The sequence below is a fragment of the Dama dama genome, chromosome X, assembly GCF_033118175.1.
Source record: "Dama dama isolate Ldn47 chromosome X, ASM3311817v1, whole genome shotgun sequence".
Classification (NCBI taxonomy): domain Eukaryota; kingdom Metazoa; phylum Chordata; class Mammalia; order Artiodactyla; family Cervidae; genus Dama; species Dama dama.
In genome coordinates this window covers 61351128-61376751 of record NC_083714.1, presented here as the reverse complement: position 1 = coordinate 61376751, position 25624 = coordinate 61351128, and the positions used below count along the sequence as shown (strand labels likewise).

Below are 25624 nucleotides of genomic sequence, written 5' to 3'. Positions count from 1 at the left end.
ATGGAGAAATCAAAAGGTTTTCAGACAAGCAAAAGTTAAGAGAATTCAGTACTACCAAACCAGCTTTACAACAAATGTTAAAGAGACTTATGTCGTCAGGAAATACAAGAGAAGAAAAAGATCTACAAAAACAAACCCCAAACAATTAAGAAAATGGCACTAGGAACATATACATCAATAATTACTTTAAGTCTAAATGGATTAAATGCTCCAACCAAAAGACACAGACTGGCTGAATGGATATAAAAACATGACCCATGTACACACTGTCTATGAGAAACCCACTTCTGACCTAAAGACACATATAGACTGAAAGTGAGAGGATGGAAAAATATATTCCATGCAAATAGAAGTCAAAAGAAAACTGGAGTAGCAATCCTCATATCAGACAAAGTAGACCTTAAAATAAAGAAGATTACAAGAGATAATGAAGGGCACTACATAAAGGTCAAGGGATCAATCCAAGAGGAAGACATAATAATTTTATGTAAATATCTATGCACCCAACATAGGAGCACCTCAATGCACAAGATAAAAACTAACAGACATAAAAGGAGAAATTGACAGTAACACAATAATAGTAGGAGACTTTCACACCCCACTTACACCAATGGACAGATCATCAAAACAGAAAATTAATATGGAAACACAAGTCTTAAATGACACATTAGATAAGATGGATCTCATTGAAATTTTCAGGACATATCATCCAAATACAGTAGAATACACCTTCTTCTCAAGTGTACATGGAACATTCTCCAGGATAGACCACATCTTGGGTCACAAATCAAACCTCAGTAAATTTAAGAAATTTGAAATCATATCAAACATCTTTTCTGACCACAATGCTATGAGACTAGATATCAATTACAAGAAAGAAAACTGTAAAAAAAAATTCAAACACATGGAGATTAAACAATATATTTCTAAATAATAAATGGGTTACTGAAGAAATCAAAAGGGAAATAAAAATTCCTAGAAACAAATGACAATGAAAACATGACAACTCAAAACCTATGGGATGCAGGAAAAGCATTTCTAAGAGGGAAATTTATAGCAATACAATCCTACCTCAAGACACAAGAAAAACATCAAATAGACAACCTAACTTTACACCGAAAACAACTGGAAAAGGTAGAACAAGCTCCCCCAAAATTAGCAGAAGGGAAGAAATCATAAAGACCAGAGCAGAATAAATAAAAAAGAAATGAAATTAACAATAGTAAAGATTAATAAAACTAAAAGCTAGTTCTTTGAGAAGATAAACAAAATTGACAAACCTTTAGTCAGACTCATCAAAAAAAAAAAAAAAAAACAGAGAAGAATCAAATCAACAAAATCAGAAATGAAAAAAGAGAGGTTACAACAGACAACACAGAAATGCAATGGATGATAAGAGACTATTAAGAGCAAATATACGGCAATAAAATTGATAACCAGGAAGAAACAGATTCTTAGAAAAGTTCAATCTTCCAAGACTGAACCAGAAAGAAATAGAAATTATGAGCAGCCCAATTACAAACACTGAAATTGAAACTGATCAAAAATCTCCCAAAAAACAAACAAAAGCCAGATGGCTTCACAGATGAATTCTATCAAACATTTAGAGAAGAACTAATACCTGTCCTTCTAAAAGTCTTTCAAAAAATTGCAGAGGAAGGAACACTTCCAAACTCATTCAACGAGGCCACCATCACCCTGATACCAAAATCAAAGACGAAAAATAACTACAAGCCAATATCACTGATGGACATAGATGGAAAAATACTCAACAAAATTCTAGCAAACAGAATTCAACAACACATTAAAAAGCTCATACACCATGGTCAAGTTGCGTTTATTCCAGGGATGTAAGGATTCTTCAATATACGGAAATCAATCAATGTGATACACAATATTAACAAATTGAAAGATAAAAACCATATGATCATCTCAATAGATGCAGAAAAAGTCTTTGACAAAATTCAGTACCCATTTATGACTAAAACTCCTCAAAAATGGGCATAGGAGGAAACTACCTCAACATAGTAAAGGCCATATATGATAATCCCACAGTAAACATTATTCTCAATGGTGACAAACTGGAAGCATTCCCCTTAAAAGGGTATCCATTCTCACCACTATTATTCAACATAGTTCTGGAAGCCCTAGCTACAGCAATCAGAGAAGAAAAAGAAATAAAATGAATCCAGATTGGAAAAGAAGAAGTAAAACTATTACTGTTTGCAGATGCTACATGCTACATGCTACTGTACATAGAAAACTGTACATGCTACTGTACATAGAAAACCCTAAAGATAGTATCAGAAAATTACTAGAGCTAATCAGTGAATTTAGCAAAGTTGCAGGATATACACAGAAATCACTTGCATTTCTATATACTAACAATGATAAGTCAGAATGAGAAATTAAGGAAGCAATCCCATTCACCATTGCAACAAAAAGAATTAAATATTGAGGAATAAACTTACCTGAGGAGACAAAAGAAATGTACACAGAAAATTATAAGACACTGATGAAAGAAATCGAAGGTGACATAAACAGATGGAGAGCTATTCCATGTTCCTGAGTAGGAAGAATCGATATTGTGAAAATGACTATACTACCAAATGCAACTACATATTCAATGTGAATCCTATCAAATTACCAATGGCATTTTTCACAGAACTAGAACAAAAAAATTCACAATTCATATGGAAACACAAAAGAACCCGAATAGCCAAAGCACTCTTGAGAACAAGAATGGAGCTGGAGAAATCAACCTTCCTGACTTCAGATAATACTACAAAGCTACAGTCATCAAGACAGTATGGTACTGGCACAAAAACAGGAATATAGACCAATGAAACAAGATAGAAAGCCCAAAAATAAACCCATGCACCTATGGGTACCTTATTTTTGACAAAGGAAGCAAGAATATACAGTGGAGCAAAGACAGCCTCTTCAATAAATGGTGCTGGGAAAGCTGGAAAGCTACATTTAAAAGAATGAAATTAGAACACTTCCTAACACCATACACAAAGATAAACTCAAAATGGATTAAAGACCTAAATATAAGACCAGAAACTGTAAAACTGTTGGAGGAAAACATAGGCAGAACACTCGATGGCATAAATCAAAACAAGATCCTCTATGGCGCACCTCCTAAAGTAATTGAAATAAAAACAAAAATAAACAAGTGGAACCTAATTAAACTTAAAAACTTTTGCACAGCAAAGGAAACTATAAGCAAGGTGAAAAGACAGCCCTCAGAATGGGAAAAAATAATAGCAAATGAAACAACTGACAAAGGATTAGTTTCCAAAATATACAAGCAGCTGATACAATTCAATGTCAGAAAAACAAACAACCCAATCAAAAAGTGGGAAAAGACCTAAACAGACATTTTTCCAAAGAAGACATACAGATGGCTAACAAGCACATGAAAAGATACTCAACACTGCTCGTTATTAGAGAAATGCAAATCAAAACTACAACTTCACACCAGTCAGAATGGGCCTCATCAAAAAGTCTACAAACAATAAATGCTGGAGAAGGTGTGGAGAAAAGAGAACCCTCTTGCACTGTTGGTGGGAATGTAAACTGGTACAGCCTCTATGGAAGATGGTATGGACATTTCTTTAAAAATTAGAAATAAAACCACCATATAACACTGCAATCCCACTCCTAGGCACATACCCTGATTCCCCAAAGTTGAAAAAGACACTTGCATCTCATTGTTCACTGCAGCACTATTTACAATAGCTAGAACATGGAACAACCCAGAGGAGCCCACCAGGCTCCTCTATCCATGGGATTCTGCAGACAAGAATACTGGAGTGTGTTGCCATTCCCTTCTCCAAAGTCAGAAAGAAAGATAAATATCATATACTAATGCATGTATACAGGATCTAGAAAGATGGCACCAAAGAATTTATTTGCAGGGCAGCAAGGGAGAAACATAGAGAAGAGACTTATGGACACAGGGAGAGGGGAGGAGCGGGTGAGATGTATGGAGAGTAACATGGAAACTTACATGATCATATGTAAAATAGACAGCCAATGGGAATTTGCTGTATGTCTCATAGAATTCAAACAGGGGCTCTGTATCAACCTAGATGGGTGGAATGGGGAGGGAGATGGGAGGGAGATACAAGAGGGCGGGCACATATGTACAACTATGGCTGATTCATGTTGATGTTCCACAGAAAACAACAAAATTCTGTAAAGCAATTATCCTTCAATTAAAAAATAAATAATTTTTTTTAAAACTTCATTCTTTGCCACCCTCTTCTCCTTTTGCCTTCAGTCTTTCTCAGCATCATGGTCTTTTCCAATGAGTCAGCTCTTCAAATCAGATAGCCAAAGTACTGGAGCTTCAGCATCAGTCTTTCCAATGAATATTCAGGGTTGATTTCCTTTAGGATTGACTGGTTTGATCTTCTGCAGTCCAAGGGACTCTCAAGAGTCTTCTCCAGCACCACAGTTTGAAAGCATCAATTCTTCAGTGCTCAGCCTTCTTTATGGTCCAACTCTCACATCCGTACATGATACTGGAGAAACCATAGCTTTGGATATATGGAACTTGTTGGCAAATTGGTGTCTCTGCTTTTTAGTATGCTGTCTAGGTTTATCATAGCTTTATTTTCAAGGAGCAGGCACCTTTTATTTCATGGCTGCAGTCCTCCATGATTTTGGAGCCCAAGAAATCTATTACTGCTTCTACTTTTCACCCTTCTATTTGTCATGAAGTGATGGGACCAGATGCCATGATCTAAGTTTTTTTAATGTTGAGTTTCAAGCCAGCTTTTTTACTCTCCTCTTTCACCCTCATCAAGAGGGTCTTTAGTTCCTCTTCACTTTATGCCATTAGAGTGGTATCACATGCATATCTAAGGTTGTTGATATTTCTCTCAGCAGTCTTGATTCCAGCTTGTGACTCATCCAGCCCAGCATTTTGTATGATGTACTCTGCATATAAGTTAAATAAGCAAGATGCCATACTCTTTTCCTAATTTTGAACCATGGGACATTGTCCCATGTCCGGTTCTGTTACTTCTTGGCCTGCATACAAGGTTCTCAGGAGACAGGTAAAGTGGTCTGGTACTCCTATATCTTTAAGAATTTTCCACAGTTTGTTTTGATCCACACAGTCAAAGGTTTTCTCATGTTCAATAAAACAGAAGTAGATGTTCTTCTGGAAACCCTTGCTTTCTCCATAATCCAGTGAAGGTTGGCAATTTGATCTCTGGTTCCTCTGCCTTTTTGAAACCCAGCTTATACATCTGGAAGTTGTCCATTCAAGTATTGCTGAAGCCTAGCTTGAAGGTCACTTGATATTCTTGGCTCTACCACTAGATGTCAGCAAATCCTAGAAAAGGATGGGCCTTTCAGGGTGTGGGATTGGGGCGTGTTTAGTCCTATTTTCTTTCTGTTTTAATGTATTATCCAAATGTCCTACTGAAAAAGTATCGCTTAAATTTTGGGGAAAATAAAATTAATATTACTCATACAGGCACTTCCTTGTAGTGAGCACCATATCCTCTCTGTTATAGAGCAAAATAATACCATTCATTACCACTTTCAAGCTATCAGTGGATATGTTACTTCTGTAAAGTGTTAGTCGCTCAGTTATGTCCATCTCTTTGTGATCCCATGGACTGTAGCCCTCCAGATTCCGCTGTCCACGGAATTCTCCAGGCAAGAATACTAGAGTGGGTTGCCATACCCTCCTCCAGGGGATCTTCCCAACCCAGGGATTGAACCCATGTCTCCGGCATTCTAGGCAGATTCATTACTGTCTGAGCCACCAAGGAAGCCGAACCCAACATCTTTCCCAAAGACAAGACTGGTTCTCACTCTCACAAGACTCAGTTTCCACATCTTTAAAATGAGGATAGCAATTCTCCCCCAAAGGGTTGATCACAGTATGTGATGCTGTGCTGCCATGTAGGTGCTAGAGCCAGTTCAGTTCAGTCACTCAGTCATGTCCGGCTCTTTGTGACCCCATGGACTACAGCATGCCAGGCCTCCCTGTACATCACCAACTCCAGGAGTTCACCCAAACTCACATCCACTGAGTCAGTGATGCCATCCAACAATCCAATCCTCTGTCGTCCCCTTCTCCTCTTGGCTTCAATCTTTCCCAGCATCAGGGTCTTTTCCAATGAGTCAGTTCTTCGCATTAGGTGGCCAAAGTATTGGAATTTTGGCTTCAACAACAGTCCTTCCAATGAACACCCAGGACTGATTTCCTTTAGGATGGACTGATTGGATCTCCTTGCAGTTCCAAGGGACTCTCAAGAGTCTTCTCCAACACCACAGTTCAAAAGCATCAATTTTTCACCACTCAGCTTTCTTTATAGTCCAACTCTCACATCCATACATGACTACTGGACAAACCATAGCCTTCATTAGGTGGCCATTTGTTGGCAAAGTAATGTCTCTGCTTTTTAACATGCTGTCTAGGTTGGTCATAACTTTTCTTCCAAAGAGTAAGCGTCTTTTAATTTCATGGCTGCAGTCAACATCTGCAGTGATTTTGGAGCCCAAGAACATAAAGTCTGCCACTGTTTCCACTGCTTCTCCATCTACTTGCCTTGAAGTGATGGGACCAGATGCCATGATCTTAGTTTTCTGAATGTTGAGCTTTAAGCCAACTTTTTCACTCTCTGGAACTTATTGGCCCTTGGTTGGTGGTTGGTTTCAGTGTAGGTGTGGAGGTTTTTTGATGATCTCTTGTTAATTAATGTTCCCTGTAGTCAGGAGTTCTCTGGTGTTCTCAGGTTTTGGGCTTAACTCTCCTGTCTCTGGATTTCTGTCTTATTCTTCCAGTAGTCTCAAGGCTTCTCCAACCATACATCACTGATAATAAAACTTCTAGGTTAATGGTGAAAACAGTCTCCACAGTGAGGGACACCCAGAGAGGTTCACAGAGTTACATGAAGAAGAGGAGAGGGAGGAAGGAGATAGAGATGAGCAGGAGAAGAAAAAGGGGGACTCAAGAGGAGAGAGACAGATCTACACAGTACTCTGTTCCCTAAGTATTCTCTGTAGCCCAGAACACCCACAGAGATCCACAGAATTGGATTGAGAAGAGAAGGGGGAGGGAGGAAGTAGAGGTGACCTGGGGTAGAAAAAGGCGAGTCAAAGCGGGGAGAGAGTAATCATGACACTCCTGAGTAAAAATGGGTACTGAATATTGGATTTTTCAATGTCCAAAATTGATATATCAAATACTGAAAAACAAAGATTAAAAATCTACAGTAGAGGTTAGACTCTTAAAAATACAATATTAAAAACAAAAACATAAAAAATTTAAGAAATATATATGAAGTTCGCTTTAAAAACAGGGTCTTTTTTTTTGCAAGGTTATAGTGAAATGAAAATGAAAATTAAGGAGTAATAGAGCAGTAATAGAGGACTTTAAAAGAAAATGAAAATTAAGGAGTAATAGAGGAGTAATAGGGAATTTTAAAAGAAAATTAAAAAAAATTAAAAACAGCAAACATTATCCTCAATGGTGAAAAATTGAAAGCATTTCCACTAAAGTCAGGAACAAGACAAGGGTGCCCACTCTCACCACTACTATTCAACATAGTTTTGGAAGTGTTGGCCATGGCAATCAGAGCAGAAAAAGAAATAAAAGGAATCCAGATAGGAAAAGAAGTAAAACTCTCACTGTTTGCAGATGACATGATCCTAGACATAGAAAACCCTAAAGACTCTACCAGAAAATTACTAGAGCTAATCAATGAATATAGTAAAGTTGCAGGATATAAAATTAACACACAGAAATCCCTTGCATTCCTATACACTAACAATGAGAAAACAGAAAGAGAAATTAAGGAAACAATACCATTCACCATTGAAACAAAAAGAATAAAATACTTTGGAGTATATCTACATAAAGAAACAAAAGACCTATATATAGAAAACTATAAAATACTGATGAAAGAAATCATCAGGTATACTATCAAGGGTGAAACAGATCACCAGCCCAGGTTGGATGCATGATACAAGTGCTCAGGGCTGGTGCACTGGGAAGACCCATAGGGATGGGATGGAGAGGGAGGCGGGAGGGGGGATCGGGATGGGGAACACATGTAAATCCATGGCTGATTCATGTCAATGTATGGCAAAAACTACTACAATATTGTAAAGTAGTTAGCCTCCAACTAATAAAAATAAATGGAAAAAAAAGAAAAGAAAAAAAAATTAAAAAAATTTTAATTAAAAAAATAGTAAAAATATATCCAGGAATTTCTCTGGAGCTGTTGTGGGCAGTGTGGGTTCAGTTCAGTTTGAGATAGCCTCTTGTTCCAGCTTACACTTCTCGATATCTATAGGCCCCTTCCTGTGTTGTCGGTGTTAACTACAGGGATTTTAATCTGTTGCACTGGTCACTTCTGAAGCGGTTCCCTTTGTTTCTTTGGCTTCTGTTTGCTGGTCTCTTCAGTGTCTAATTTCCGCCCTGACACAAGGTGGCGGAGGTGGTCTCTTGTTTAGGTTCACTAGTTCAGTCGTGCTGTGGGGAGGGAGGGGCACTGCAGACAAATATCACTGGCCTGTGTGGGGAGCACTCGCAGGGTTCCGGCCACACTGGGTTTGGCCCCGCTCACAGCGTGTGTGCTTTCCCCGTCTACACTGCTCAGGCTCCAGGCTGCGCTATAGGGAGCGGGCCCTGAGTTGCGTGCGGTTCCAGTTTACCGGTACTCCACAAAAGCGCAGACTTGGTTGGGACTGCGTTTTGCGCCTTCCCCGCCCGAGCAGGTCAGGCAGCCAGGAGCTTGATGAGCGCACTCTCCCCGGGTGCAGTGCGCCTTATCCCCTCCGCGGTCCCAACCTCAGTTTCTGCGTGCGCCGGTTGGGTGCGCCTTGTGTCTGTTCTGGGGAGCTGGTCTCTAGCCGTGACCCTCCTGGCGGATGTCAACCATCCAGAATCTCAGGAAGTCTTTGTTTATAAGCTGGGAGCCTGTTTGCAGTTTGGTAGGGGATGCCGTCTCTGGGGCCGAGTTTGCCCCTTTCCCCTCCCCCCTGCCTCTTGCCTCCGGTGGGGGATGGGCTGGCCCGCAGCTGTCTAGCTCTTCTCTGGAATTGCTCAGTCTTTCTTTTGCTCTGTGAATGGCCAGCAGTGTGTTCAGTTAGCGCGCTTTTCGCCGGTTAATTTTCTCTCTCTCTCTCTCTCTCTCTCTCTCTCTCTCTCTCTCTCTCTCTCGCTGTCCCACAGTTTAAGTTGCTATCTCATGTTAGCTCCCTCTGATTGCCCTCAGGACATTCAGGCCAGGTCCTTACCCTAAGCAAGGCCGCCGGCTCCTCTCTGTTTAGCCCCCACTTGCTGGTGGCAGATGGGAGCATCTGAGGTACTTTTCTGCTGGGAGTTGCTTTTAGGCATGTAATCTGTGGGTTTTATTTATCTTTCCTCCCAGTTAGGTTGCCCTCCGAGATTCGAAAACTTCCCCCAGACCCACCAGTGAGAGGGTTTCTTGGTGTTTGGAAACTTTCTCTATTACGACTCCCTTCTTGGGACGGGTCTCAGTCCCTAGCTCTTTTGTCTCTCTTTTTACCTTTTATATTTTGTCCTACCTCCTTTCAAAGACAATGGGCTGCTTTTCTGGGTGCCTGATGTCCTCTGCTAGCGATCAGAAGTTGTTTCGTGCAGTTTGCTCAGCGTTCAAATGTTCTTTCGTTGAATTTGTAGGGGAGAAAGTTCTATTCCTCCGCCATCTTAGCTCCTCTCCCCCAACTTTTTCACTCTCCTCTTTCACTTTCAGCAAGAGGCTCTTTAGTTCTTCTTCACTTTCTGCCACAACGGTAGTGTTATCTGCATATCTGAGGTTATTGATATTTCTCCCGGCAATCTTGATTCCAGCTTGTGCTTCATCCAGCCCAGGGTTTCTCATGATGTACTCTGCATATAAGTTAAATAAGCAGGGTGACAGTATACAGCCTTGACGTATTCCTTTTCCTATTTGGAACCAGTCTTAGAGATACCAAGGGAACATTTCATGCAAAGATGGGCTCATTAAAGGACAGAAATGGTATGCACCTAACAGAAGCAGAAGATATTAAGAAGAGATGGCAAGAATACACAGAGGAATACACAAAAAAGATCTTCACGACCCAGATAATCACAATGGTGTGATCACTGACCTAGAGCCAGACATCCTGGAATAAGAAGTCAAGTGGGCCTTAAGAAGCATCACTACAAACAAAGCTAGTGGAGGTGATGGAATTCCAGTTGAGCTATTTCAAATCCTAAAAGATGATGCTGTGAAAGTGCTGCACTCAATATGCCAACAAATTTGGAAAACTCAGCCATGGCCACAGGACTGGAAAAGGTCAGTTTTCATTCCAATCCCAAAGAAAGACAATGCCAAAGAATGCTCAAACTATTGCACAATTGCACTCATCTCACACGCTAGTAAAGTAATGCTCAAAATTCTCCAAGCCAGGCTTCAGCAATACATGAACCATGAACTTCCAGATGTTCAAGCTGGTTTTAGAAAAGGCAGAGGAATCAGAGATCAAATTGCGAACATCTGCTGGATCATTGAAAAAGCAAGAGGGTTCCAGAAAGACATCTATTTCTGCCTTATTGACTATGCCAAAGCCTTTGACTGTGTGCATCACAATAAACTGTGGAAAATTCTGAAAGAGATGGGAATACCAGACCACCTGACCTGCCTCTTGAGAAATCTGTATTCAGGTCAGGAAGCAACAGTTAGAACTGGGCATGGAACAACAGACTGGTTCAAAATAGGAAAAGGAGTACGTCAAGGCTGTATATTTTCACCACGCTAGAGCCAAGATCTGTTCAAATCAATCCCCACACAGTTCAAGAGATACACAGTGAACACAGGAGTCCTTTAGGGAGTAGCCCACAGTGCAGGTTGCCCAGAACACAGAGCAGTTGGGAGACAAAACTGGAAACCTAGTCTGGATTCATAGGGTGGAGAGTACAAGCTGGGGAAGGGAGTTTGAAGTTCTCTTTATAGGTAGTAAATTGCTTCTGAGAGTGTTTGTGTAATGATATCAGGGTCCATTTCAGGGAAACTACTATGGGCAGCTGTGTGTAAAGTGGCCTGGGGAGAGGCAGATGGATGTTTTAGGAAGCCATTACAGTGTTATGATACCTGGGAGCTTAAACTACCTGCTTTCTCCCCAGGAGACCCTCTCTACAGTGTGGACAGGTCAGCAGACCTTGATGAAAACGGGTGGGGTGAGGGGGAGGGGCAGGGCAAGAGAGGTTGATAGATCTATGAATAACACATATATGAAACTAAATTGATATTCTTTTGGTCTTTTTATATAAAAAATCTTTCAAGCCCAATTTCAAGCATATATACCATAAGTATATGAACTGCTTAATAAGCACTTTTAAAAATAACATTTTGTTTACTCTAAAAAATGCCTTTTCATTAAAAAAAGAGAAAAATATGAAGGTAGATGCCACCTAGTAATCAGAATCAGAGTTGCAATTCTGAATATCTGGGCTTTGAGATCGAGAGGAAGGGGAGGAAAGAATGAAGGAGGGACTTGGCCTTGGCCTTGGCCTCAGCCAGGTCTTTCCAGAATTTACCACCCACTGGCAGCAATCTCTCTAAATATAAAACATTTAGTGTCTCTAAGCCCTAAAACTAGACATCAACCTCCTGTGTGAGCTGAAGAGAAAGCTGCATGTGTGAAGATGTTTGAGCCATAGAAACAAATACATACACAGATAAACTATCAAATCAGATGCTTTAATCTACTATTTTCTTAACAAACCAGAATGTTGTGAACACATTTCCAAAATAAAACCTACGTGTACATAATTTTTGTCAGTTGGGTGACATATTTTTGCTCTTTATTAATTTTTATCTTAATAAATTTTCCTGAGTATAAATTTCAAACAGTATAAAAATGTATATGTGTAAATTGAAATCATTCTGTAGTCTCATCTGCCTGAACCTCAGTCCTTGACCCAAAGATATTCACTGAAAATAGACAGATGACTATTCTTCAGGTGTATAATTTATTAATGCATAATTACATATAATCAGATATTTACATTAAAATATACTAAAATGCATATATTCTTCAAAAATATAGTCGTGTTATGTACATTCTTCTGCATTTTGCCTATTTCATTAATATAATTTCTATGATTTGCTAATGTTTATTGGGGCCTCACTGGTGGCTCACATGGTAAAGAATCCGCCTGCGATGCAGGAATGAACAGTGAAACTGTTAGTCACAGAGTCGTGTCCAACCCTTTGTTATCCGATGGACTGTAGCCCGCCAGCCTCTTCTGTCTATGGAATTCTCCAGGAAAGAATGCTGGAGTGGTAGCCATTCCCTTCTCCAGGGGATCTTCCTGACCCAGGGATCAAACCCTGGTCTCCCACATTGCAGGCAGATTCTTTACAGTCTGAGCCACCATCAGGAACCTGGACACAATTATTGGTTCTTTAGTGAATTTTCTGTTGACATCATTGACTCACCTGTCTGTTGGTTAGTAAGTCTACCTAACATACCAGAAATGTAAATCTACTTTTCTCATAATTGTTACTTTTTTCCTACCATTCTGTTTTAAATTTTTCAATTTTATTAAGATTATACAGCTATGTAAATATAAAATTATTCAAAATAAAGTTTATTTTAAAAATAAATAGTAAATCACACCCATTAGTATAGCTATTACTTTTCTTAAAGCAGAAAATAACAAGTGTTGGTGAGAATGTGGAGAAATTGTAACTTTGTGCATCGCTGGTGGGAATGTAAAATGGTGCAGCTATTGTAACAGTTTGGAAGTTCCTCAAAAAATGAAAAATAGAATTACAATATGATCTAGAAATCCCACTTATGGTATACACCCAAAAGAATTGAATGCAGGGACTTGAACAAATATTTGTGCACTAATGTTCACAGCAATATTATTCACACCTACAAGACTTACTCCTCACCAAATTTTAATGAGGTTCCTCTGAACCTTTGTCTCAACTAGGTCTCAACATTTGAACACTTGAGTTTATCTTTGAATAGCCTAATTTTTAGCAAAAATCCTACTAAGTCAACTTAGCAAGAATCCCCACCCTCAGTATCTGATCACCATGGCCTACCTTCAGCAACAACACTGGTCAGGTCAGTTTAATCAGGATCTGCACCACCCCCTACCCCCAATCCTTATCCCTGATGTTTCTGCTTTGGTTTTCCATCCACTGGCTCCCCAATCTGCTCCTTGGCTATGAACCTGTATTTGCCCATGTTGTACTGAAAACTGAGCTCAGTTGTAATCTGAGGTCTCTTTACTCTTATTACAATAGTTTCTGAATAAAATCTGTTTTAACACTTTAACGACTGTTAACTAAATACAGCTCTGGTTTTAACAACAGTAGCCAAAAAAGGGAAACCCAAATGCCTACCAGTATGACTATCTTACAGTGGAATCTTATGCATGTGTGCTAAGTTGTTTCAGTCAAGTCCAACTCTTTGTGATCCTATGAACTGTAGTCCTCTAGGCTCCTTTGTCCATGGAATTCTCCAGGCAAGAATACTGGAGTGGGTTGCCATGCCCTCCTCCAGTGGATCATCCCGATCCAGGAATCAAACTCGTGTCTCCTGTAGCTCCTGTATTGCAGGCAGATTCTTTTACCTCTGAGCCACCAGGGAGGCCCCATAGTTGAATATTATTCAGCCTTAAAAAGAACTGAAAATCTGATACACGCCAAATGAAAGAAGACACAACACACACACACACACACACACACACACACACACACACACACCCCAAATACTGTATGAGTCCACTTCCATGAGGCACCTGGAGTATTCAAATTCAGAAAGACAGAAAGTAGAACAGTGATTGCCAAGGCTGATGGAAACAGGAAATTATTGTTTAATGAGCACAGAACAAGATGAAAAGAGTTCTGGAGATGGATGGTGATGATGGTTGTACAACAATTTGAATGTACTAGAGACCACTAAACTGCACTTTAAAAGGATTATAATGGTAAATATTATGTGTATTTTGCAAATAAATAAATAATACAGTCCATTGTAATAGGAATTGTGCAATACACTGGGGAGTATCAGGCGCCAGCCCCTAGGGAGATTAGAGCACTCAGAGCCCTGGCAGCTTCAGAACACAAAGGAAAAAGCTTTACAGTGATTCAAGGCTTCAGTATTTATCTCTGTTAACCCAGCCCACACTCAAGTATAGGGATTACTCATGCACGTGCATGAAAACTGGGAGGCACGGCTCATTAATGCTATCTTTTTTTTCACTGTATATATATATATTATTTTTACCACTGAGCCACCAGAGAAGCCCACCTCTATCCAGAGTCACTATCAAATCTTATTTTATTTTGAAAATGGTTAACCTAAATAAGTAGTTCTTTCTCCCATTCATGGCCCTTTAATATGTCTTCTTCCTAGGTTCTGTGTACTGGACTAGTGGATATATGGGGCTTCCCTGGTGGCTCAGTGGTTAAGAATCCACCTGCAATGCAGGAAACTCAGGTTTGATCCCTGAGTCAGGAAGATCCCCTGGAGAAGGAAATGGCAACCCACTCCAGTATTCTTGCCTGGAGAATTTTATGGGCAGAGGAGCTTGGTGGGCTACAGTCCATGGGGCCAAAAAGAGTTGGACATGACTTAGTGACTAAATAACAACAGTGGATATATGATGCTTCACTTCTACAGATATCATAAGCCAGAGGGGAAGAGGATGGGTAAATGTGAAAGGGATTAAGAGATACAAACTTACAGCTATAAAATAAATAAATTACTTGAATGTAATGTACACACTGGAAGAAGAAATGGCAACCCACTCCAGTATTCTTGCCTGGAGAATCCCATGGACAGAGTAGCCTGGTGGGCTAGAGTCCATGGGGTCACAAAGAGTTGGACATGACTGAGTGACTAAAGCAACAACAATGTACACATAGGGAATATAGTCAATAATATTGTTATAAGTTTGGTGACCGATGATAACTGGACTTACGGCGGTGATCACTTCATAATGTATAAACTATTGAATCACTATGTTGTGGTACACCTGAAACTAATATAACATTATACATTAATTATAACTCAACTTTTATAGAAAACATAGGTTTGCTTTTTTTTTTTTTTTATTAGTTGGAGGCTAATTACTTCACAACATTTCAGTGGGTTTTGTCATACATTGACATGAATCAGCCATGGAGTTACATGTATTCCCCATCCCGATCCCCCCTCCCACCTCCCTCTCCACTTGAAAATAACGTAGACTGGAAGAAACAATCATATCAAGTTCATAGAAGGAGATGAAATACAGAATCAAAATGATGATCTTTTTATAGTTGCTCTCGTCTCAGGACTCATTTTTAAATAGACTCTTCATAATTTATATTTTTTATTAGAGTCCACAATCTGTTAAGTAAAAGCAGCAATAAGATATTTCACAAAGTATCATACAATTTAAATCTTATGAACTTATTTTCATAAAAAATGATGTGCATTATCATACTGGTTAACCTAAAAATGATATGACTCATCTGTGGTCTAAAATAATGTACAAGAAATTTAGTTCCATTACTAAAAATAATCTCATCACTACATTTTTTACATATTTTACAGCTAAAAGGTTGTGCTGTTAATAAAAAAGATCCACAGGCTAATTTAAAATGTAAAAAATAATTCTATAAAAAGCCCAAGAGAAAAAAAAGCCCAAGAAAATCTTTCAAGTCCACTTTTATTCTCCTTTTTCCTCCTCACATACAAAACTTCTCCACACACTGCATTTCTTGCAACTATAAAGTCATTTGATGTTGGTCAGGTACCATTTTCTCTCCTAAAACTTTGCTGGCATCAAAATATGACAGTTAACCAGTGTTAAATCTATAAAATATTTATATAGGGCAGCACACTAAGCTTTAGATGCTTGCCAATTAAACCACATAAACATTGGACAAGACCCCCAATCTACATGTTCAGAATCAGGTGTTCACAGTCCCTATCGGCTGCCTGTATGTAGCTCAACAGGCAGCAGAGGCAACCGGCAGTTACTTTGAAGGACATAGAACACTATGATCTGGAAGCACATTATGATGTTATCACAGTGTCATGTAGCATCCCACCTTTGTCCAAGGTGGTCTCATAATTCTAGAATGGCAGGTCCAGCTGATACAAAATAAAGACAAACAACACAACATTTAGCCTGTGGAGACACCCTAACTCATCACTATGCACATACTGATTCTGAACACAGTTCATCCTGAAAACTTGTCAAGAACATCCTGATATTTTAGACTGAGTAAAATACATCTGCCTTGCACTTCACTGTAACTTTTTTGACAGTACTGCATGGGTCAAAAGTGATCTAGATGGCAACTAATGACTGTAGATGCCTCACATGCCATTTTTTTTCTCATAATATGGAAAGGATTTTAATTCTATAATTCCATAGGGAAGATAAGTTAATAGAGTTGCTATGCTTTCATCCTTCAAAGTACATTCTATAGTTGATTCTCTTTGAAGCTTTAATCCAATTACTCTGCTCATTTTCACATGAATACAAGGGTTTCCTCTGATATAGCCAAACTCAGGATCATCCACAGCACCGCATGCTTGAAGTAAGGAAATAAGAAACATGACATGCAACATAAATTGGACTTCTCTGTTCAAAAGGCACTTCATCAGGGCAAACTGTGAGATTCTTTCATTTTTCCAAGTCATATGGCTTTAGGTCTTCAATGTACCCTTTATAGTAATCTGGATCGGACAGACTGAATGAATATTCCAACACAGTCACTGATTTTGGAAAAAAAAATGTAAGTCCTGGACTATCTGGTCACAGTATTTTGGAAACTCATGGTTCAGATTCTGAAACAGCCCACATTGTGAATGAGAAACGTGCAGCCAGGAACCCATAAAACAATGGGCAAAAAAAGAGCAAGATCAAACCTTTTTAAAGGATCTTTTCACTGTTCAGATACAAGAACATTTTTGTGTATGACGTACTTGTATGATTAACTCACTACTGTACATTCAGGCAAATCACATACTCAAGACTCCTCTGGCTGGTTGGGGTGGCAGTGTGAGTCACAAGCCAGCTGCAGGAGTGGAAATTTTCTCTTCCAGGGAGGGGGACAGGGTCTGGCTTCCCTGAACTGTTTAGTACCTCCACCAAGACCTCTCAGTACAAAGGCGGGCTTTGTACAAAGGAAGCCCAGGGTGCTCGGGTCACAGGCTCCGGGCTCCAGGAAAGGGTCCCATGGCTTCCTGGCGCCACTCAGGAAGGGAGGCTCAGGTTCACTGGAGCCATCTTAGAGACTGCCTACCGCAACATCATTTGCTCATCTCTCTATATATTGGTTCCTGAGAATGCTTTCATATATCATGAGAATTAGCCCTAAATAATTTGCAAGTATTAACCATTTCAGACAAGCTTTGCTGGGATGTTGTTTGCCATAGACTGCTTTAAATTTTTCAGTAATAGAATCCTTTAAAAGTAATAAAGCTGGGCTTCCCTGGTGGCTCAGTGGTAAAGAATCCACCTGCCAATGCAGGAGTTGTGGGTTCCATCTCCAGTTCCAGGAAGATCTCACATGCCTCTGAGAAACTAAGTCCATGCACCACAATTACCAGGCCTGTTCTCTGGAGCCCAGGAAGCACAACTATGGAAGCTGAAGCACCCTACAGACTATGGGAGAAGGCTCTGCAGTGAGAAGAGAAGCCACCGCAGTGAGAAGCCCATGCACCGCAACTAGAGTAGCCCCTTCTTTCTACAGCTAGAGAAAGACTGCACGCAGCAATGAAGATCCACTGCAACCAAAACAAACAAATACAATTATTTTTTAATTAAATAAATAAATAATTTTTAAAGTCATACAGCTCACTATGATAAATAATAGAAAAGCATTATCCTGGCCACCATTGGCTGCCCAGCGACAGTAGAGTATTCAGAGCTTGTAGCGTCAGGACACAGTGAGAAAGCTTTAGAGTAATTCCAGGTTTCATTACTGAGCAGGCATTTATAAGACAGTTTCCTTGATTAACTTAACCTCTCCTAATTTCCCATAGCCTGGTCTGAATTAGGGGTTTAATAAGAAGTAGCTTGACAAAGAGCTCTTAATATCAATGGAAATCTTGGGAGCCTGGGGCTTAATCCTTCCCCTACAGGGCTCCCCACAATGGTGAAATCACAAGGCTACACGAACTGTTCTGTGGACCAGTGACTGATCCCCTCACACTTTAGGAGAGTGAAATAGTGTCAGCCACTCTCTGAGTCTGTGGCCCAAATTATGGGCCTGGGCACACTGCATACTGTGTCTCCTTTGTTGTGACCCAGGGCCATGTATCTCCACAGTCCTCTCAGCTCACGGTGATTTTCCAGGTACTCATAAAAGGTAAATGTCACTTTTGTTTGTTTATTATTATTCTCATCAGTAGTTTTCCAGCTGTGATCCCCGGATCAGCAGCGTCAGCATCACCTAGGAACTTGTTAGAATATTCTTGGTCCTCAACCAGATGGAGCCCAGTAATGAGTGTTTACACAACTTACAGATGACACAAGGTAGTTTAAGAACCACTGCTCTAAATCTAGAAATGACTGCTAAACTTGTATATGTTATCACCTCTCTTAACCTCAGTCTTCTCAGTGGATATAACAAAATCCCCCACTTTACCACAGTGGTCTGAGGAATAAAAGGGAAATCCTTTGCAAATAGTATCTGTTGACACTTCTGTGTTGCAAGACAAATTACCTCCTGGAGCTGGGAAAATAATAGAAAATCCTTATACTATTTCCTTTAAAAAAAAATGCTGTAATTGCCCTAAAAAAAATAAAGTCTTTAAAACATGTGCTTCCTTTTCTTCCTGACTTTATCTTCCAGGAGACTATAATAGTGAGAAGATCTATTTTTAAATGTCTGGCACACAATAGGACTTCAACAAACATTAGTCCTGGCCTGCCCTCCTTTCTCTCTCACATAAAACTAACATAGAATAAGCTACATTGTCGTAAACTACATGGAATATAGATATCAGAGACAGCATCTGGAAATGTAAGTAATAAGTAAAGTATACATAAATTCGCATAATTTGTATGAAAATTTGGTGTAAGTGTCTTCATTGTAGGAGCAGTCCTAAGGGAAAAAAATACTCCTGTCATTTCCTTTTATTCCAGGTGGTTACTTGGCCATATTAGTTTAGCTCATTTAACACTGGAGAGGAATCATTTCTGCCTGATCAGTGTGACTAGAGGTTTCCCTTGAGCCACAGGCCTAATACAAACATTGCCATCTTGCCTAGAACATTGTCTGTAACATACGACCCACTCAGTACATGGGAATGAATGAATGAATGAATGAATGACAGTGACTCTTGAGCTCGGTCTCTGGATGATCACCCCTCTCTTCATACAGAGGGCTGCAATCATGACCTCTGGTAAATCAAAAGAAGCGGGAGCTTTTTTAATATTATTTTTTTTTATTTTTGGCCTCTTGACATGTGGCATCTTAATTCCCAGACCAGGGATTGAACCCATGCCCCTTTCAGAGGAAGCATAAAAATCTTAACCACTGGGCCACCAGGGAAGCCCATGAAGCAGGTTTTGACGACCTCTGTGTATCAGGCTTTGTTCTAGGTGTTCAAGATACATTAGTGAACAAAACAAAATGTTTGCCCTCTGTGCAGCTTACATACTAAATTCTAAAGGTGTACAGGATGAAGCAGACAATATACACTGTAACATCAGGTAATGATAAGTGCTATGAATGTGTATGTGGATATGAGGCTTAGCAAATGGAATTATCATTCTGTCAGCAGCTTAGAGAAATGACTGATGCCAATTCTGAGGTATTTAATGTACAAGGTAAGTCTAGATATATCTTGTCATATCATTTAGCAAAGAAGCTGTCAAAGATTACTGGGGAAGAAAATAAAGGAATACAGAAGTCATGTCGATAGGACACAAGATATAACCTGAAAAGTCTTCCACTGCCTATGATAGAACTTGAGCATAGAAAAAGAACATAAGAGGGAATTCTCTGGTGATCCAGTGGCTAAGACTCCACACTCCTGATGCAAGGGACCTGGGTTTGGACTTGGGTCAAGGAACTCTGATGCTTTGATCATGGGAATGTAAAATAGTACCACCCCAGTCAAATCTTGCAAAATTATATACGGCATTTTTCCCTTTGACCCAGTAATCCCACTTCAAGGAATGTATCCCAATGATACACTGGCAAAAATACAACAAGGAATATGAAGTAGACTATTCACTGCAGTTCTATATATAATGGCAGGAAGTTACCAAAAAAAATTCATCAGTAAAGGACTGAGAGTATTATGTAGCTGTAAAAAGAATGAGGAATATATACTCTATATACTACTTTGGAATGACTCCTTGGTATATTGTTAAGGTGAAAAAAAAAAGGTGGAGAAAATCAAGTATTACTATAATATGCTACCATTTATCTAAAAAGGAAGAGAGGGATAAGTACTGTCGTCTAAAAAAAGATGTACAACTTGAGAGCTGTGAATTAAATTTTATTTGGGGCAAAATGAGGACTGCAGCCTGAGAGGCAGCATCTCAGATAGCTCCGAGAGACTGCTCCAAAGCAGCAGTGGGGGAAAGTCAGTATATAAGGTTTTGGTGAAAGGGGAGTTCAAGACCATGAAGCATTCATTTTACAAAAGGTTTTTTGTTAGTCATGAGGGTCTGATGTCACCATGAAGGGATTTAGTGCTTTTCTAGATATAAGGAGATGCGAAGATTGAGATCATAAAATCTGTTCCTAAAAACATCCAACTATCTAAAGACCTGTCCCACCAGATTCCCTGGAGCACAGAGTGCCTCACTCCACCCTGAACTCCCTCAGGGATTGTTGAAGGTCACCAGCTATAGCAGCGTGGGGTTCAATCTCCATAGAGGCAGATGGCAAATGCCTTTGTTGTTCGGTCATTGGCAATGCTCTTGGTAAGTGCCAATTTGTAGTTGACAGTACGTAGATGACAGAGATAGACAATGATAGATAGATAGATTCCTGATATTAAATTTAAATGATGGGCATCCAATTTCATCTGGTTCTCCCATTGCTCCCATCTTGGGCTCCTGGAGTTCAGGCTATGGGATTGGCAGCAGCAAAGTAGCCCAGCTTTGCAAAGACCCCTACGCACCCAGCCATACATCTTCCCCATTGAAGCCACCAACTAGATTTCTAAGAGGGTCAATTTAGCTGAAAAGGCAATAAGGAAAGAGGCCAAGAGGAGATTCACAGATTATAGCCAAACCTGTCCCTTCTAACGTTGAAACTAAGCCAAAAACAGAAGGCAACAAGAAAGAATAAAGCTTCAGGAAAAATGTGCAAGCAGGAGGCAAAGGAGGAGGAAAAACGGAAATCTACTAGAACTGGGGTGGTTAACCAAGACACTAAAGACTGCAGGAAAGAAAAAACAAAAAAAAAAAAAGGAGTTCATGGCCTCTGATGCAGCAGGATGTAAAGAAGTCAAGTCAGTCTGGCATAGTTAAACCAAGTCTTATCAGTGGTCCCAGCATCTTCTTCCTTCAACAATGTGGAGGAAAGGTTGTTTTTGTTTTGTTTTGTTTTTTAATCAGCTATTTAGAATATGCAAATTTTTGGTAGTTCCAGAAACATATTTTTAAGAAGGAAGAAATTCCACTTCAACTTATTTAAAAAACATGTTTAGACAAGTATAAATGCTTCTTTTTGGAGGTGAAGTCATGAACTGGCTATTTGTTTTTCTGTAAAGCCATAAATTAGTGAGATATTGAATTAAAGGAAGCTTTGACTGCCTGTGTGTCAGCTTAGCATTCCATAGACTGAAGGCAAGGGTAGTGTTTACATCCTGTTACACGAAGTCTATCTAAATGGTAATTTAGAGCCACAATCAGGCAGTTAACTTGTCATAAATAATTAAAACCACTTATTAATGTTGTTTCATTAATTATCATATCAGAAAGCAAAGAAAGCTGTCAAAGAAAATTTGGATAATGTCAAAAGCATTCGGGAACTAACTTGAAAAGGGCTACAGTGCCAATTAGAATATCATACACGACTGAGCAACTGAACTGAACTGAACTAAACTGAAGAATAAAAACTGCAGTCACTTCATGAGTCGAAACACATCAAAAAATGTTAAAAACCAATGAGTTGATAACGATTTCAAAAAATATATTCATTGGTCACCTTTACAGGATGATGCTAAGGGAATCCAAGCTGCCCCTCAGAGTGATGAAATCGTTTTCAAGAGGAATTTTTCCTTTATAGACATATCCCAACTGGTAAATGAAGGAAGAATTATAGAACTGTAATATCACCATCTTATAAACCCTTAATGAAATTATGAATCTGGGTAATGATTATCAATGGCCACTAATATCTTAGAAAGGAGACTCAGCCAGATATTCTGTATCTCTCGATGAAAACATACACAAAATTTATGAAATAGTCCTGCCCCCCCAAAAATCAATCTTGAATCAGATCAAAGCTCTAGGTCTACCAGCTTACAGGAAGTGTAAGGAACAAAAGAATATGCTAATCAACATTTCAGAGATATGATCAGCAAAATCCAAAATGTGAGAAACTTTACAGGATAAACAACCTTTTTCTTCAACAAGTAAATTGAAAAATAAAAATAAAATATAAACAGAGACAGGGAACCAATGAATTGAGAGATCTATGAGACATCAACGAAATACAACATATGGAGATTATTTGAATCATGTTTCAAACAAACTATAAAAGAAAAATTAGTCATTCGGGAAAATTGGAACACTAAATGGAAATATCATAATATTAGAGAAATATTGTTAATTGTTTTGTTATTCATATCCAATTTTTTCTTTAAAGGCTATACTGTTTGGATGGATTAAATATGATTGACTATAAATTGATAATTATTGAAGTTGGTTGGTGAGAATATGGTAATCCATTACTATCTACTTTTATGTATATATGTTTGAAAAAATCCGTAAGAAAAAATAAGAAGCATACATCTATAATGTCCCTACTATAAATTCATGTCCTTACTAAGAGTTGAACTCATCCTGAACATAAATGCACCATTGGTCTAGTTTGGTAGAAATGCAATAACAAGGTCAGAAAAAGAAGTATAATTAAATGAATTATGAAGGTCAAGCACAGTAAGTAAAAAAAAAAAAAATAAGCTAAACCCTTTGGCCATCCATAGGCACTAAAGATATTAAGAAGATAAAAGTAATTCTAGAACTTTGGGGGCTTCCTTAGTAGCTCAGATGGTAAAGAATCTGTCTGCAGTGCAGGAGACCTGGGTTTGCTCCCTGGGTGGGGAAGATCCCCTGGAGAAGGGAATGGCTCCTCACTCCAATATTCTTGCCTGGAGAATTCCATGGACAGAGCAGCCTGGTGGGCTATAGCTGTGGTGTTGGAGAAGACTCTTGAGAGTCCCTTGGACTGCAAGGAGATCAAACCACTCAATCCTAAAGGAAACAAACTCTGAATATTCATTGGAAGGATTGATGCTGAAGCTGAAGCTCCAATACTTTGGCCACCTGATGCTGACTCCTTGGAATAGACCCTGATTCTGGGAAAGATTGAAAGCAGGAGGAGAAGGGGACAACAAAGGACAAGATAGTTGGATGGCACCACCGACTCAATGGACATAAGTTTGAGCAACTTCCAGGAGATGATGAAAGACAGGGAAGCCTGGCATACTGCAGTCCTGCAGTGGGGTCACAAAGAGTAGGATAAAACTGAGTGACTGAACAACAACAGAACTTTTCAGATATTTTTCCAATTGTATTTGGAGATTTACCAGATGCATTGGTAAGAGAATGATGACAGCAAGTTAATTCTTCTAAAAACCAAATTTGATCATCTGTAGTCTCTACCATCACCCCTAGTCTCCTCTGCCTTTCTTCTCTCAGTAACAGCTGCTGTTGTCTCATCTTGAACCAGTCATTCAAACCAGAAACATGGGAATCATTGACTCATTCTTCTCCCTCATTCTCCACATCCAATTCTTTACCAAGAGCTGTTAATTTGCAAATAATTCTAAAATGCTTCTACTTCTCTCCATCTCTACTTCTATCATCCTAGCAAATGCCACCATAATTTCTCATCCACACTACTGCAATGGCCTCTCAATTCTTTTAGTCATCCCTCCACTCTTGCCCCCTCCAATCAATTCTCAGCAGTGCAGCTAGAATGTTTGCAAAATGTAAATCCTGTCAGACTCATTTCCCTGCCCAAATCCCTTCTATGTCTTCCCCTGGGTCTTGAGATAAATACCAGAATCTTAAACATAGTATGGCTTCCTAGATGGCTCAGTGGTAAGGAATCTGCCTGCAATGCAGGAGACACGGGAAATATGGGTTCCATCCCTGGGTCAGAAAGTCCCCTGGAGGAGGGCATGGCAACCCACTCCAGTATTATTGCTGGGCAGATTCCACGGACAGAGGAGACTGATGAGCTATAGTCCATGCGGTTGCAAAAAGTTGGACGCGACTGAGCACACATGCAAACACAGTATATAAAGCCCTGCATAATCTGGTGCCTATTACCTCTCCAGTCTCATCTCCCACCATTTTACCTCCCACTCTCTGCAGTCCAGTCACAATGACTTTCTGTTCTTCAACTGCATCACACTCCATCTATGTCAAAGTCTTCATGCATATGGTTACCTCTGCCTGGAACTCTTGCTCACACCCTACTTCCTGACCCTATTCTTCCAGATAACTCTTATTTATCTTTCAGATGCCAACCTAATATCTTTTTCTAGAAGTCCTCTAATCCTAACTCCTCTGCTCCCAGATAAGGTAAACTACCCTTCCTATGTGTTAGCAGAGTACTTCTCCCATCATAGCCCTTATCACATTGCATTATTTTTAAATTTAAATTTATTTAAAATTATTTTTTAATTTAAATGAAGTTTAGTATAATTTTCTCCCATTAGACTCTAAGCTCTATTAGGGAAATACTCAAGTATAACTTTTTCACTATTTTATTTCCAGCATTTAGAGCATTGAATGGCAAAATTTATTCAAAAAATTGTTAAAATGAAAGACAAATAAGTCCCTGTTCTGAAAGTGACACAACTGCTTCATTATTAATAATGAAGAGAATGGGCATCAGAAGTGCCTAAGTGTTACAATATTTTCATGTCCTGATGGTCCACCTATCTGCAGATTGTGAGGCATTCTATCGATAAGGTCTATGCTAAGAGTAAGTTTACACATTATGAGTGTCTGCTGTTTAAGGCCAATTGTACTCTGCATCCATTCCTGTCCAGTACCTTAGAGACTTTGCTACATCCCTAATCTCTCTCTAATAGATCATAGTGCGTGCCCAGCGACCCCACAAACTGTAGCCTTCCAGGCTCCTCTGTCCATGGGATTATCCTGGAAAAAATACTGGAGTGAGTTGCTATTTCCTTCTACAGGGCATCTTCCTGACCCAGGGATTGAACCCAGATCTCCTGTGTCTCCTGCATTGGCAGGCAGATTTTTACCACTGGGCCACCTGGGAAGCCCAATAGATCATAGTAGCATCTAAGAATGCTCTAGTATCACTCACCTTTGAAAGTCCTCCCTTGATCCATATTCTTCTCCACTCAATTTCTCAACAGTTTTTGAGAGTAAAATTTTTCTAAAGAATTGTCTATTCTCATTGAT

At 39.4% G+C, this 25624-nt stretch overlaps 1 pseudogene; it reads right to left on the bottom strand.

Moving 5' to 3' along the window:
* Positions 1 to 24604, bottom strand: part of LOC133052686 (uncharacterized) — a 47765-nt pseudogene extending 23161 nt beyond the window's left edge.
* Positions 24605 to 25624: the final 1020 nt, after the last annotated feature.